Source organism: Lissotriton helveticus, chromosome 4_2 (genome assembly GCF_964261635.1).
Source record: "Lissotriton helveticus chromosome 4_2, aLisHel1.1, whole genome shotgun sequence".
In the NCBI taxonomy this organism is placed as follows: domain Eukaryota; kingdom Metazoa; phylum Chordata; class Amphibia; order Caudata; family Salamandridae; genus Lissotriton; species Lissotriton helveticus.
Window position 1 is genome coordinate 55,459,676 of NC_136064.1, and position 16,709 is coordinate 55,476,384.

At 42.2% G+C, this 16,709-nt stretch overlaps 1 long non-coding RNA gene across 1 annotated transcript in view; it reads left to right on the top strand.

Moving 5' to 3' along the window:
- LOC144752037 (uncharacterized) overlaps nucleotides 1–16,709 on the top strand; it is a 287,174-nt gene that overhangs the window by 154,007 nt on the left and 116,458 nt on the right. The window contains exon 2 of the long non-coding RNA XR_013594011.1: nucleotides 3,337–3,377. This is a non-coding gene — a long non-coding RNA (uncharacterized LOC144752037). The remainder of the gene's footprint in view (nucleotides 1–3,336; nucleotides 3,378–16,709) is intronic.

Below are 16,709 nucleotides of genomic sequence, written 5' to 3' on the forward strand. Positions count from 1 at the left end.
TACTCAGTATACGTCATGGGTGGAGTCCGCCTGTAACACACTAGCTCCAACTAAAACACTACGCCCTAGCAGGACCCACCCCACAGCCCCTTGGTATTCAGAAGATTTGCAGAGACAAAAACTGTCCTGCAAACTTCTTGAGCGAAGCTGGAGTAATGACTATAGGGAAGAGGAGAAAAAGAAGTATATATAAAGTCTGGCTATTTACAAACAACTCTTATTTGAAGCAAAGCAAATCAATTCTGCTAACAATTCTACTAAATAGCTTTTTTAAACTGTCTCAAGTCTGGCCTACACATCCATGACAAAAGTTAAGGCAAGCCAGGAACTTTGCGACAATATCGCCAAGTTCTTTCTGATCAAAGAGAAAGCCATATTCTTTGAATCTAGAGATAGGAGGGGTGCGGTTGGAGGACAGGCAGACAACCTCAAACTCCCCAACTGTCTTCAATAATTCCGGGCCATTGTCCACTTCAGACACCGAGAAGTTGCTCCTCTCCGCCCGATCAGGCTCCCCTTATGACCCCTGCCCTGTCTCAATAATTAAACAAGCACAGGTGCTGGTGGCCTTAGTCCTTATCCCACTGCTCAATACAATGTTTGAAGTCGGCCACTTCCCTAGTCCTTGGAAACTGGCATCGATATTGCCTTTATTGAAAAAGCCTAACCTGGACCTAAAGGAACCTAATCATTTCCGACCCATATCCCGCCTTCTATTACCAGCAAAACTGGTTGAGAAAACATGAACTCACAGCTCAGCACTTTTCTAGCAGGAACCAACGCCCTGGACCCAACTCAGTTTGGGTTCAGAAAAGGGCACAGCAAAGAATCCGCCCTGATAAAGTCTATGGAGGAGATAAGGGAGGCGGTGGACAGGGGAGGTAAAGCAGCGCTGATTATGCTGGACCTGCCCACAGCCTTCGATACGGTCCATCACGATGTTTTGAGGGAACGTTTGTCAGGCTTCGGTATTCAGGACAAGGCTTCCAATCTTTTAGATCTTTTTTATCGGACCGATCTCAAACGGTGGTACTGGGTAATTTTAATTCTAAGCCTTTCTCGCTGCCATGTGGAGTATATCAGGGATCCTCCCTCAGCCCCACTCTTTTTAATGTGTATGTCTCGTCGCTGGCTAATCTGATCAGGTCATTTGGTTTTAGCCAGACTTCGTACACTGATGACACGCAAATTGTGGTGGCTCTATGACCTGGTCTGACAACAGGAATTGAGGACAGGTTCCACGATTGTATGGCAGCAATCGGGAGCTGGATGTCCCAAAATTGCCTGAAATTGAATTCTGGCAAGACCGAAGTCATCTTGTTTGGTAATGATCCCAACTTTTGGACCCCAAGGTGGTGGGCTGAAGATATGGGGACACTTCCTACTCCTATTAAGACGGTAAAGAAACTAGGAGTCATCATTGACCAAAAATTTAACTTCGGGCATCAAATTAATGCAGTAGCATCTTAAGTCTACTTTTTAATCAAAATGATTAAGAAAATACTACCCTTTCCGCCCACTACCTGTCAGCAAACTGTAGTCACTGCTTTTAGTATGTCCAGACTCAAGTACTGCTACAGCCTGTATTTAAATATAGAGGAACGTATCGCGAACAAATTAAGGCTGCTACAAAATGCAGCTGCAAGGCTGATTATGGGCACTCCCAAATACGCCCCCATCTCTAAGGAATTGAGTAAACTGCACTGGCTGCCAGTTAAGAATCAAGTGCTTTTCAAATCTCTCAATACCGTGTTCAAGGCACTCCACGGAATATGTCCAGATTTCCTGAAACGGAAATTGCTGTGGTATATACCCAGAAGAACCCTGCGCTCCGGGGGTGCCAAGCTGGTGACTATGCGACCCGTCAAAAAATCAACATGGGGAGGGAAAGGTTCAATGGTTTGGGCAGCCAAAGCTTGGAAAGAGCTTCCCCCTAGTTTGAGAAAGGCCCTGGACCTACTCACCTTCCGAAGAGGATTGAAAATCTGGCTTTTCACCCGCTAGTCCGGGTCCCCTGTTAATGTTCTCAGTGAATTAGTGGTTCAGCGCCAGGACATCTCTGGGTAATTGTTACGCTTTATAAATAACCATAACATAACATTATCGCCTTCTGTCCTACTACTCCACACTCTTCCCTATCAAGTACTTCCTAAATACAGTCTTCCTCATTCACTGGCATTCTTAACAAATAGTCTGCCGCCACATTTTTGCTGCCCTTCACAAATTCCAACTCAATCCATTACCGACAATAACCACCGCTATATACGAGGTGTAAAATTCGCTTTCAAATCTCTTCCTCTTTGAAAATATACATCAAAGGTTTGTGATCCGTCCCTATTCTAAAAGGCTAACCCCACACATAAAATGTTTAATGATTAATTCCCCAGCAACAATTTTCTCTCCAACCTGTAATCTTCTGTCTTCTGGCCCCCTCAGTTTTAGTCTTGAATTCTTTTACTTTCCTCTTCACATCACTTCCTTTTCCGCTTTCTTTTTTCTTATCATATACTGCCTGTATTTCACTCACTGGTCTTTCCTTTTGGTAATCATTGCTGTCCATTTCTTGTAACCACATTGCTGTTTTTTCCAATCCTTTAGTAATTTGGATAGCCTCATTTTAGCAATTTGGATAGCCTCATCTAGAATAGGATCCTATATCAACAAATTCTCTTAATTTCCTTACTATTAATGCATCTCACTATCTATTCCCTTATGAGAAAGTCAGCCTAAAAACGACACTATGATGCTAATCCTCTTAATGCAGTGACATAGGATGCTATCATATCTATCCTTTGCTCTCTTGAAAAGAATTTATGACATTCTGAAACTAAATAGATTTTTTTATAGATTGTGAGTCCAACATTTGCATGGACATTTCAAAAATATTGTTGGGTTGACTTTCTCCCATGTCTAACGATACCTCAGGAAATTCTTCATAAGCTCTCCTTCCCTCTACTCCAAAATGATGAAGAAGAATAGCTTGTTGCCTAAGAGGTCCTTATCTATCGCTTCCAATGGCTAACATATTAGTAATGAACAATTGCCTCTATTGTTTCCACTGTATTGGTTGCTCTCCAGGTGTTGACAAAAATGGAGGAGGTGATGCCATACTCTGCTCTGCCATATTCTATGAAAAATTAAATATACCAAACTAAAATATTAATTTAAAATAATAATTTAACATAACAAACTAAGATATCAAGCTATAATAATAATGTAAATCAAAAAGTCTTCTAATTGATGGATTATTTTCTCTGTCTATAAATCTGTAACAAAGCCTTGGTATTTCATTCCTTTCCATGCATTTCATAAGCTTGTTCCTTCTTCTTTTTCCAGAACAGTAACAGAGGTCATCAACAAGTCTTCCTTATGCCAGGGTAAGTGCTCTACAAATTATCATATGCTTTAGTTTTAATGTGATGCCAGTTTTTCAAAAATCTCTCAAGTTGCTGCGGTCGTGTGCGCACACCCACACAACCTCCAGTTTGCTTTTCCAATACAGTCAAGCCTTTGTACAATATATTTGGTAAATAAATATTGTCGAGCACTGAAACTGTTCCTGTCCTACTTGTGGCTCTTTGTTCCACTGTTCGAGGCCACGGCTCATCTATTGTATGGTGATTGGAGCTTCTTACTGACGCTTTGATTGCACGCTCCAAGCTCCAATTCTGTTCTTCACTCCCGCTCCTGGCTCATGGTCCGGGCTCACGGGTCCATTCACATGCTCTTCCTTTGCGCTCCTGGTTTGTGACTCCTTTCTCACGGTTCTTCCTTGTGCTCTTGGCTTATGGTTCCTCCGTTACGCTTTCTCTCAACTGTCACACTAATTTATGATTAAAATACCATAAATTAGCCAAACATAACTTACTCTGCTTAAACATTCACTTGCCTTAAATCAGAGTCCAGTTGGTGTGATAGTTCACAGTTCCTTCCGTGAATTGTTTACAGAAGTATCAATCCAGGCCAATCCAGGGGTAGAGCTGTGCAGTCTGTCCCCAGCACAAGTGTCCCCTGCAAAAGTGCACAAGTGTCTCGCTGCCAATGAAAAGATACAGTTCACCACCTTGTTTGATCCAAACTCTTTATTATCATTAATCATTAACACCTCCAGCTGACCAGCAGTTCCTTCCTTCTTCTCAATGCCTGCCAGCCTCCCTATTCCATCCTGATGACATCAGCCTCATCATCACATTCCACCCATCCAGGAATCCCACCCTTAAGATCACCACACAATTACATCCAGGCCAAAAGATATTTGGCAACGACTGCAGAACTATTTGTTGTCTATGGATCATTCTATGGAAGATGAAACAACAGATTAAACATTTGTCCTTTTGCCATATGTTGTACTCACAACTCCACTGTACTGATTTATGATGCCTAATGTGCTGTTCAGCTTTTGAGGTATGTCATGTCTTTACATTTTCCCTCTTCATTTATATCTCTTGTCGATTTTTATAATATCCTTTTTTTCCTGGTAACCTGGTAACCTGCTATACCACGCATGTGGACATTGTTTCAAAATTTCAGTAATTGGCTTAACTATATGCACTTGTTGATAAAATGATAAATAAAGTTTTTTTTTTAAATATGACAATGGTCCTCTACTAAAATCCTCCTGCCGAAATTAGAACTAATGGGGTCCTGTCTGATTCATTGCCCTCTGTCTCCATCTCTATTCCTCCTAGCTGTAGAACTACTCTTAGTGTCCCTTGACAGGCATACTAATTCAATTTAAGTGTTGACGGCAAATGCTTTAAAATGGCTGCTTATTCCTATGTAATTTTAATAGTAAGCGACCATGCAGACATTGCAATCCCTGAAACTATGGCTAACATTGAAGATTATTCCTCAGTGTAGGGTTATACCCTCAATAAGGACAAATCAGAGGTCCATCCCCATGTACCAAAGAAGCTCTGAGCTCCTCAGCTCTTTTAGAGCATCCTAACTATGTCAACTATTTGGGACTTGAATTTAGTGATGCGCTGGTCGAGTGCATAAAACATGAGTCCCGGTCATCCAAAAGGTTGAGAAATTCCTGGAAGGGTAGTCACTGAAATCCCTTACATGGTAGGGTAAAATAAAATCCACAAACATTGTCATCACTCCGATTGTCAATTATATATTAAACATGTCCCCAATTTTTTGCCCGACAGATTTTTTAGTAGTGAAAACCAGGGTCCTCCAATTTTGGTCCATCTACTTACAAAATTCCTTTGGAACTCTAAATAAGTGTGCACCTGCTTGAAAAAAACCTCTGCCTACCCAAGCATCTATACGGTGCCAATCTGACCGACTTTAAAAAATGCCTATTCGTTTTCTTGGCTAACCAGGGTGTGAAATGGCTCAATAGTGCTCTAGACTTTACACCCCCATAGCTATCCCTCCAAAAGTCACTAGTAGAGAACCTTTCCCTGCTATCCATTTCTACTATACCCAAGACCACATCCTTAAAATCCCTAATTCGGATTCATGCCAGAAATATTCTACTATACTGAGACTTTGGCTTCTCTGTGATGAAATTTAGTCACTCCCTAAGGTCTTCTATCTGGCATAATAAAAACATAAAAGTCGACCCTAACTTCTCTAAAGGGGGCATGTGGCGAGGGCGTAGGGAATTTCTGCTGTCAATACCCCCTCTCGTTCTCTGATATCACAACAAAAACATTTCTCCCACTGACTTCTATGATTTTCTTAAACTTAAAGCAGCCATTACCAAAAACAAAGTTTTCCAACTTAAGGATGCCACATTACCGATCCTCCTTTCATTAATTAAGAAAGGTAGGCATGTGGCTTCCAAAATTTACGCTAAAGTCGGGACTATGGCAATGTACCTCTGCTCAACAGAGGTGGTGTTCTAACTGGTCCCAGGATGAACTACTTGAGCCACTGTCTATTGACGGGCCAACATTATTGACTTCCCATCTCATAAAAAGATAACACCCAATCTTGCCAAAACAAAAATACACATCCTACAAAGAACTCTCTGGACCTCATAATGTTTGGCCACCTTGGGTCTTATGGATAAGAATAACTCTTGGTGTTGCAACTGCCAGAATGCAGACCTATGCCATATGCTATATGAATGCCTCTTGTTATATACATTCTGCACTAACATACATAATGTTATCAACATCATGCATACTAAACTCCCTATGACCTTCCCCTCCCTCCTCTTTCTGTTCCTTCTTATTTCCCACCTTGAGGTAGGTCAATATAGTTGTGTTTACCTCATCGGACCACTTGGTGACCGCTTACTTTCGTCTACATTATTACTATGTCACACTAGATCAAGAGTACTTTTGATAATACTTTTACCTCATGTATGCCCACAAACCGCTTGTTTTTGTACTAAAACCCCAATAAATACTTTTGTAATAAAAAGTATGCATCTGTATAACTCTCTTTGTTACCATGTGTAAAGCACAATCTTCATTTCGATATTTATTTCCCATTGTACACTCTAATCTTGTGTAAACGTGTATCATTTTGTATAGATTTCTTCCCCAGATTTGATTTCATTGTATCTGATTTCCTATGGAGTACTCCATTCACTTTTAGTAACTTGTTTGCATTCCAAAAACTAAATTGAAGTTCACAGTTTATCCTACCATTCAATGCTTTACCTATGAAAATCCTCACAGTATCACCAGCACACCTGTGGGCATGACACAAATGCTTCGGTTGCGCTTCCCCTTCTCTCAAGTCAAGCAAATGTCCTGAATTCCTGCCATGTTACCTGATTTCTAACCTCTAAAACAGATTTCACACAATGTCTCAAATAAATACTATCTCAACATTTCGGTAACCCTGTCAAAATAACAACGGTATGAAAACAATATTAGCTAAATATGGAATTATTTCGGAAACTATTTAGCTATTTTCTTCCTTTCCACCTATTCCGTTTAATATTAGTTTGTGAATTCATGGCGCCAGCACAATTAGCCCACAAATTAGATTTTTCGCACCCTGGTGGGCAGAAAATCTGGATTTTATTAAGGACACGGACTCACGGAGGTTAAGATTATGCAAATCTCCTTTATTGCCACAACTCAGCAGTAACAATGAAGATAATTTAGAACTTTAAACAACATTCTATATAGTACATTGAGCATGAGCACACATCCATCTCTTCTTTGTTGCTGCTGCTCAACAAGATAAGTACCCTTACTTTATTTGTGCTTATACAATTTATATATTTACCAGCTTGTGTTTGTTTATCACATAACTGGATCCTATTGACCCTACTATGCAATATCTCTGGTCTATAAATGTATCTTTTGAAGACCTTCCTAATTTAGACATTACATTACACTCTTGTGTATTTTTTCACCACTTTCCTTTCTTTCACTTTTCCCCTGAGTCTTTTAGACCCTTCAAAATCTGCCTTTCTTGGCCCTTTGTTTGCATATGGGCCACGCCGATATATTATCACTGAGATTTACCGCTCTCTTTCCAATACGCGTCCTTTAAAAAATAGACGCGATCACTAGGCGTTGCCTGGCAGCGCTTTTAGCGTGAGCCAGGCCTGTAAACTGAGGCGCATCCCTGCCTCCATCGCCCGAGCACTGCTGCATACCGTGTTGTCTTTGTGGCCGCCCCGGCCTTACTTTAAATTCCTTCTTGTCCTCCCAGCTGCTCTCCCAGCTCTCCGCAGCACTCCAGCATTCTTCCTTCCCCATCGCGATGCGCTTTTCAATCGCACATCGCGGGGAGGGGAAAATGAAAGGAATGGCCATAGGCAACAACCATGCATGCAGGAGACATGCATGGTTGTCATAACTACAGCAAGCAATATTTGTCAGTTGTTGCTGTTAACATGACTGGCTTACACTTTACACAGAGATTGTTTACTGCTTCCTGGACTATAATTAGAAAATTAACCCTTTCCACCCCGACCTTAAAAAAAAAAGGGGGAGCTGATAACCTATTTACTCTATATTAACCCCTTATTCTGGATTAAAAAAAGAGACAAAGGAATATCATTATACCTGATTTAATATACCTATTATATATTTCCCCCACAAAGTCTCTTAATCCAGATTCTAACCTTGAAGGTAAGCTGGAATCAATGGTTTCTAAGGCCAAGGATAAAGCCATGGATTCTTTTAATGAAACAATTAATAAAAAATGTGAAATGCTGTCAGGGGCATGACCCACCATCAATACTGCACAATTTTATGCCGCAAAAGAAGGAGCAGTTAAGGCCCCAAAGAAAAGAGCTACAACAGAAGACCCTGTTGATACTGCTAAAAAGACTAAGAAAACAAGGAAAACACATGATTCATGCTTCCCAGGCGGTGACAAGAACTCTGCCCTGGGCATCACAGAAGGACGTCTCACAAACTCTGAACCCCATATACACATTGACAGCGACGAGCAGAATGAAGCAGAGATAGATCTCTCCTGTTCATCAAACTTCGACTCGGACGATGACAACATAGGAGACAAAAAAACGGAAGGCTCTGAAGGGGCAAGTAAGGCCTCAGGCTTAAAAATGGGCATTACCGACCGTTTCCGGGAGAATATGTTTGATCCCTTGCTAATCAAACACCCTTTATCCCCAGATTGGTTCCCATCCCAACATGTTAGCGGATTACATTACCTTCTGGCTCAGGAAAGAGATCCCTAAGCAAGTCAGATCCAAACTGAGGTCTGAGTGCCCGCGCCCATCCCTTCCTGATAAAACTGCTATGACCCCTGAACTTGACCCTAAAGTCGTGGCTTTTATAGCCAAGGGTGCCAAAGACCCTAGGAAAGGGATTGACAAGAGCCTAAGATCATGTCAAGACCACCTCTTTGACACAATTGGCCCAATAACCAACATTTTTAGACTAGCCGAAAACGCCTATGTTGAAGGGACACCTAGAGACCTTAAAGAATGCTTGCTGTAGTTATGGCAACCACACACGTCTCCTGTAGGCGTGGTTGTTGCCTATGCCCGTTCCTTTAATGTTCTCCTCACCGCGATGCGCGATTGAAATGCGCATCGTGGTGGGGAAGGAAGAATGCTGTGGAGAGCAGGGAGAGCAGCTGGGAAGACACAGAGGAATTTAAAGTAAGGCTGGGGCGGCTGCAAAGACAACGCGGTATGCGGCAGAGCGCGGGCGATGGAGGCAGGGACGCACCTCAGTCGACAGGCCTGGCTTGTGCCTAAAGAGCTGCCAGGCAATGCCTAGCGATCGCGTCTATTTTTTAAAGGACGCGTGGTGCAAAGTGAGCGGTAAAGCTCAGTGATAATATATTGGCGTGGCACATACGCGAACAAAGGGCCAAGAAAGGCAGAATTTGAAGTGTCTAAAAGACTCAGGGGAAAAGTGAAAGAAGGGAAAGTGGTGAAAAAATACACATGAGTGTAATGTAATGTGTAAATTAAGAAGGTCTTCAAAAGAGACATTTATAGACAAGCGATATCGCATAGTAGGACCCAGTTACGTGATAAACAAACATAAGCTGGTAAATATATAAATTGCATAAGCATGAATAAAGTGAGGGTACCTATCTTGTTGAGCAGCAGCAACAAAGAAGGAAGATGGATGTGTGCTCATGCACTATATACTATATGGAATGTTGTTTAAAGTTCTATATTCTCTTCATTGTTACTGCTGAGTTGTGGCAACAAAGGAGATTTGCATAATGTTGGCCTCTGTGTCATGCCATAAAATTAGCACGTTTCTTTGTGCTACTCATTAGCAGTAACTCATATACATATCACATAAGGGGTTATCCTTTTTTTCTTCAGCATTCCAATAAACTACTGAGAGTACAGGTGAGATGCAAACAACTCCCTTGTAATTACTGGTGCAGTGCAGTAACACCCCGCAAGTTCTGTGCAATTATGAGTTAACCCCTCTTTGTGCTTTTATGGTTGTTTACATTTAATCATTACATTACTACTTTGTACCTTTAAGGCTTGTGATGGAGCGTGACATAGAATGCATGCCTTGTGTTGGAGTTCCAGTCCACTGGGTCAGTTGCTGCTGTGCCCTGTGGACTGATAGCTGTGCTTCCTGGCGATCGCCTGTTTAATGCATTTATCTTCTTAAATACCAATAAAGGTATCGAACTTTATTGCGTGATCCCTTCACTATGTGAACTAACTGCACAGACTCTGTTTTACTAGGGACAAAACTACATTGAATTCCCAATATCTTGAGGTTTAATGCTCGTGGTTACCACCTGTTCAAAGCAGCAACTTATGTGCAGGCTAGGGGTGGTGGAGGGAACAGAGGATGGGTAGTAAAAGGAAACAGAAGAAGTGTCCTGGATGGAGGGAACACTGAATGCTTCCCCTTTGCCAGAAAAGGTTTGCGCGGAGCAGCTGTTGCATCTGAAGCTTGAAGCGAATTTACCAACATTTTTTCTGGCCACGAAAATTGAGTAAGGTTTTCCTACCTCAAGGGAAATTGGATGTGAGGACATTGAGCTATTTGTTATGTTATGTTATGTTATGTTATGTTATGTTATGTTATGTTATGTTATGGTATGTTATGTTATGTTATCAGGGTATTTGTAGAGCGCACAGCTACTCGGCTGAGTGTCCCGGCACTAGGTGAGTGTGACTGGCAGGTAGAAATATTGCAATACTGGGGCTGATTGCTTGACTATTGCTGGAACAACCAGGGGGCATATTATCAAGGGGGTTTATCTCCGCTTTTTTGGCTTTAAAAGCTAAGAAAGCGGAGATAAAATTATCTCCCTATTACCAAGCTGTCGCTAACACCAGTTAGTGACAGCTAATAGGAGATAGCGACCATCTTGGGCCCCGCTTTGCATGTCAGTGATATTTATCACTAATGACATGCAAAGTGGGCGTGCCAAGAGGTTAGTGACTGGAAACAGTCGCTAACATCGCTATCTCCTATTACCAACTTTTGGAGATATTCGCGCTAAGCGCGAATATCTCCAAAAGCTAACACCTGCCCTGAGCAGTTCTTAGCCATGTTATCCAATGGGAGGTGGATAACATGGCTAAGAGCATTTGCTCGATAATGCATGAATATAGCTGACTTTTCAGCGATATTCATGCATTGCGGCCGTTTTTTATCGCATTTGCGATAAACCTTGCTAACAGCAAGGTTTATCTGCGATAAAAATCGCCGATGTGCGGCGATAATTTTTGTCTCTAAACAAGTTAGAGACAAAAATTAACGCTAGTTGTTGGTAATATGCCCCCTGGTTTTTAGGGTCTTTCTGAAGGGGAGGAGATCATGCATCAGTCTTAAGGTAAGCGGCATGCCGTTCCAAAGTTTGGCAGCTAGTGCCTGAAAAGATCGACTTCCTATTCGAGAGTGGAGGAACACAGGGGTGCGCACTAACGACAGAGAAGAGGAATGCAGAGAGCATTGTGAATAATAGAGCTGGACTCTTTTCCTATGATAAGGGGCTCCAGAGTTGTGAAGGGCCTTAAAGGCCAGGACAAGCATTTTGAAATGGATCATATTACGGATCAGGAGCAAGTGGATAGAATTCAAGTTAGAAGACATCCGCGGCCTGGAACCTAGTAAAAGTAGAGCCCTGGCAGCAGCGTTTTGGACTACCTGGAGGCAGGTGATTAGATATTCTGGTTGTACAAGGTACAATATATCCACATAATCAAGCCTGGAAATGATCAAGGCCTGGACCACTGTTTTCCTGTGGGGGACCTGAAGAAGGGGCGGAAATTGTTTTGACATTTTCAGGAAGCCGAAGCATTGTCGGCTACCGCTTGAATCTGGGATTTCATATTCAGGGTGTCATCCAATTTCATCCTTAAGTTTTTAACTGATATAACCGAGGTAGTGGGCGGGTGCATGTACTGAGGCCACCCACTGCGCCTTCTATTGTTGGGGAGCAGGCCAAAAAAAAATGATTTGCGACTTGTCAGAGTTACATTTCAGTTGATTGAGCTGAAGCCTGGCAAACACCTCTGATAGACAATAGTTTGTGGGTGGAGCGTAAATCCATAAAGGAATTCTGTCCTGCCCTGCTCGTTGTGAGGGTGTTCATTGATGAAGTCATTAATTTAAATTCATCCTTCACCTCTGTACTACTTCACAGTCATGGCAATCAAAATTATTAGTTCTGCCATGCACAGTCATGTGAACATGCAAGTAGGACTTTTCTGAAACTTCAAAAATTCAAGCTGCGATTTAACTTTGCTTCTCAGCAGCCAGTTAGATCCTGAGACTTTTTGTTGGGTACCACAAAGGATGCAACCTTGTATTGTGGACAAGAAACTTTAAAATAGGCAAGAGCCACTCTGAATAAGGTAGGCAAACCTAGAGGAAAGCGGGTGGGATATCGCTAGTTCTGGCAATGTACCACTGCCGCCCTGCTCTTAAAGTTTATTTTGTGTTTAGCATGTTGATTTGATAACCATTGAATACACCACTAAAATGTCCTGTCTACATCATGTGATATCCTTTCCTAGATTGTCAAATCGATATTTTAAAGTCATATTCACCACTGAAACTTTGTTTTCTACTTTTAGAAGCTTAGGCAAGACTTTTTTTTAGTTTCCTTCAACTCAGAAGTTTTAAAATCATTGTTTATTGATTGTGTTAACATTTAGCATTGCCCCATCCCTGTATTAATTAATATGCCGTGAGCCTAATTCACAAACAGAACTGGAAATACGTGCTTTCAGTGATCCTCTTAAAATCTGCATCAATGTCTAGATTTTGGGGAAGAGTCCAAAAATCCAGAGGTGTACACCTAGAAATGTATGCACTGATAGATAGCCCATTTCCCCTACAACGCAGAAGTGGGTATGTTTTTATGATATGTCTACTTGCTCTTGCTACTACTCTTCCTTCTTTTGCTAGAAATAAAAGATTTGAAAATAAACACATTCCCTGAATATCAATACCTATAGTGACTTTGCCACTGAAAATGTATGTAAATACACTCAAAGTTATGAAATTATGAATACTAACCATATCCCAAACTGTTCCTATCCAAACTGTTCCTATCGTTTCGTTTCGAAAACCTTTATTTCGGTCACTAGGACCATAAAAGTATACACAAATCAACAAGATAACGGACATACATAGGCAATTCTTACAATTCTATACTACACTCCATAAAATAATGCAATTGCTAGTTATAACTCACAGTGACGGGTTTTACCGGATAAATGGGGTGGGAGATGGGGGGGCAAGGAAAGTGGGCATAAGTAGGAAACAATTATTTTAGTTGATGTTGATGCACTCGGCAGATAGACAAGAGATAGCAAAAGTATTTCAATAAATAATTTAAAAATAAGCTATTTACAATAAAATCCCATTCATCATAAACACTTGTATTAACAAAAACAATTAAAAAATCTGTATCTCATAAAAATATTCTCATGCTAATCACGTTATATTGGTGTTGGGTGCCGATATGCAATTTATAATTATTTTCCCTTTTTGATAAAACCCCATCTCCTTTGCCACATTGTATTTAAATAGCGTGAAACAGCATATACAATGGGTTTGGATGTGTCATATTTTAGGACTCGAAATGCCTCCCTGCAATGCTCGAACTCCAGATTCCGGCAGAGTTGTACTAGCCAATAGCGCCTCGCTATTTGGTAACCTGGGCAAAAGAATAAAACATGCAATTCTGTTTCCTCTTGTGTGTTGCATGCTGGACAACCCTCTTCTTTCTGCCCAGCCCATTTGTTGGTAAAAGTACGTACAGGTAAGGTGCTGTGTCTAAACTGAACATACAGTTCCCTTGCCACCTGTGGAAGGATATCCTCCATAAAGGTTTCAAGTTCATAGTTATCCTTCACTGTGAGGAACTGAGATGTGAGGGTGCCCAGTTTAGGGTTTGAGTACATGGTGTGTGGCTTTTGAATGCGATAGGTCCTTGGTAGTAAAGCTTGTGGAACCAAGGGGCTGGTAGCCCCTGGAGTACTCCACAAAGTTGGTTCACCGAGCTTTTCACACTCATGCTTCACATGTGCAAACCAAGGGACCTTTTTCACAGACCCGGGTAGGAAACAAGCTCATTTGTTTCTGCCTGGTAAGATACTAGTTCGGGAGTCGCCCTGAGTCTTCGCCAGAAGGTTAGAGGTCTTAAAGCGACCTCGTCTTCGATCGGCGAAATGCCCAGGTCTAGTCACAAGGGGATTAGTGGGGTGCCCGCTGGTAGACCCATGATTTGTCTTAGGAATCTGTTCTCCACTACTGTCTGAGGAGTGGACGAACAGTGTCCCCAGTGTTTCACCCCGTAGAGTGTGGCTCCTTGCGCTTGTGCCCTGTACATTTCGATTGTGGGGCCAATGGGTTTAGATGGTGATTCCCTTGCCAGTTTGGCTATGCTCCCCGCAATCTGGGATAACTTGAGCTTAGCTTTGGCTATTTGGGCCGCCCACTGCATATCTTCTGTAAGAGTGACGCCCAGATACTCAAAGACAGACAACCTTTCCAGAGCCATCCCATTCAATTGTGGATTGGGCCTTGTTACCTTAGGGGGATTAACAATCGTGAATTTAGTTTTAGTAGTGTTAATCGCCAGACCCCTAGTGTTGCAAAATACAGAAAAGCTATCCAATAACCTCTGGATGCCCATCGATGTCTTGGATAACAGGAGAGTATCGTCAGCAAACATCAATGCTGCCACCTTGGTGTTTGCTAACTTTGGGGCATCATTGTTTGCGACCTCAGCCAGTAATGGTAAGTGCGTTGACAAAGAGGCAAAACAGGGTCAGTGTGAGCACACAGCCCTGTCTCACGCCTCTGTCAACTGGGAGCCTGTTGGTTAGTTCTCCTCCCCTTCCACATCTTACTTGGGCATAGGTGGCATCATGCAGCTTGACCAGCAAATCAAGTAGATAGGAAGGAATCCCATATCTCTTAAGACCCCCAACAGTTTGGGTCTGGGCACGAGGTCAAAAGCAGTTTTCAGGTCCTCGAATATCAAATAGAGGCTGCCACCCTCCATTGATACCGTCTTCCAGGTAATTAGTTGGAATCTAAATACTTGGTCCACTGTGGAGGTGTTCTTCCTTAATCCTGCTTGATAGGGACTAATGATGTCATTTTCTTCCAGCCTGCCCTGGATCCGTTCTAATATTACCCGAACAAACAGTTTTTGCGTGACAAAGATCAAACTGATCGGTCTATAGTTTGTGGGGTGTAATGGGGAGCCCTCTTTAAATATTGGGACGATTTCGGCCCCAGCCCAGGTGTCAGGAATGGGCATGCGATTCATGATGGCATTGAATAGCACCAACAGATAAGGGCCCCAAATAGACGGTTCTTCCCGGGAAAAAAATCCCCGGGGACTTTGTTTAAGCCAGGTGCTTTTCCGGCTGGTAATTTTTCTATCGCTAGAATAACCTTGTATAATGTTATCCCTTCATACACCTCATTTGCCTGTCCAGTAACTAATACTGGCTGATCTTCTGCATAAACAGATTGCAAAGAAGGTATATCCCTAGGTTCTATCTGAGGATCCTGTTCTGGATCGATTGCGAACAGAGCTGTGAAATGCTCAGTCCACACTTCAGTTGGTAAGTTAGGTTTGCCGCGGGATTACCCTCCTTAGAACCTGTTCTTACTATTGCCCAAAATGTTTTCATGTCCCGAGTCAGTAGGGCAGATTTAATATTCAACCATTTGTTTTCTTCCCAGGACAATTTTGCACTAGAGACAATTTCTTTGTACTGCGCCCACCTAATTTTTGTTAGGGGCTTATTTTTCCCTTTGATAGCCGCTAGCAACGATGTCTTAGCCTTGCGACACTCATCATTATACCACATATGTGGTGAGATTCTGGTTTTTTTTGGGCGGCTAATAGGATTTAAAATATTAGCTAAATTATCTACAAGCTGATTATGGAGTGATGCAACCAAGTATGTATGGGCTGAATTAGTCCCATCAATCATACAGGTGCCAAGTTCCTGCAATATTGGAATGACCATTTCATACAATGCTTTCAACTTCTCAGGTGACTGTTTCATTGTCCTCCACTTTATTCTTCTCCTATTGTTGGTGAGAATTATCCTGTTGTCAATGGGGGTCTTACTAGGAAGCAATATACAGGAATCTGGAACCCTATAAGATAATATCAAAGCATTGTGGTCACTATCGACCCGTGAGATGACCTCAAAGTCCATAACCCCATGCCAGGAACTACACTCGACCATAATATAGTCTATTTGGGAGGCCTGGCCAATTCTATTGAATGTGGGCTTACTCGGCCTATCTGAAGGAGTACGACCGTTACAGGCCCTCAGGGAGTGGGTCAGGAGGATGGCAATTTGTAAAACTAGGGGTGACCAAGATTTAACTGGGCAAGTTTGAGGATCAGGTTTAGCCCACTGTAGGTCTTCCTCGTTGTTGATAACATCATGTGAGCCTGATAGGGGTTCGAAGTGGCAATTTAGATCTCCGCCCACTATCAGTCCTGAATTAGGCGGCACCTTCGGAATGAAGAGATTTAACTCCTCAAGAGTTTTAGATTCCTGGGCCAGAGTTACAGGCCTGGAATAGATATTGATAATTGCGAGTGTCAGTTTAGATGGAAAAGTAAGCATTACCAATTGGAAATCTTGGGAGTTACTGTTCAGGGTAGTTGGATAACAGCCTACATGAGAGGCTACCCAAATGGATAATCCGCCCGACGGCCGTCCCCTCCCCCTTGTGGTAGCTGGTATGTTGAAAGTGACAAAACCCACCCTTGCACAGTCCTCTCTTGCCCATGTCTCCTGGAACAGGCAGACATCAAACTGGTCA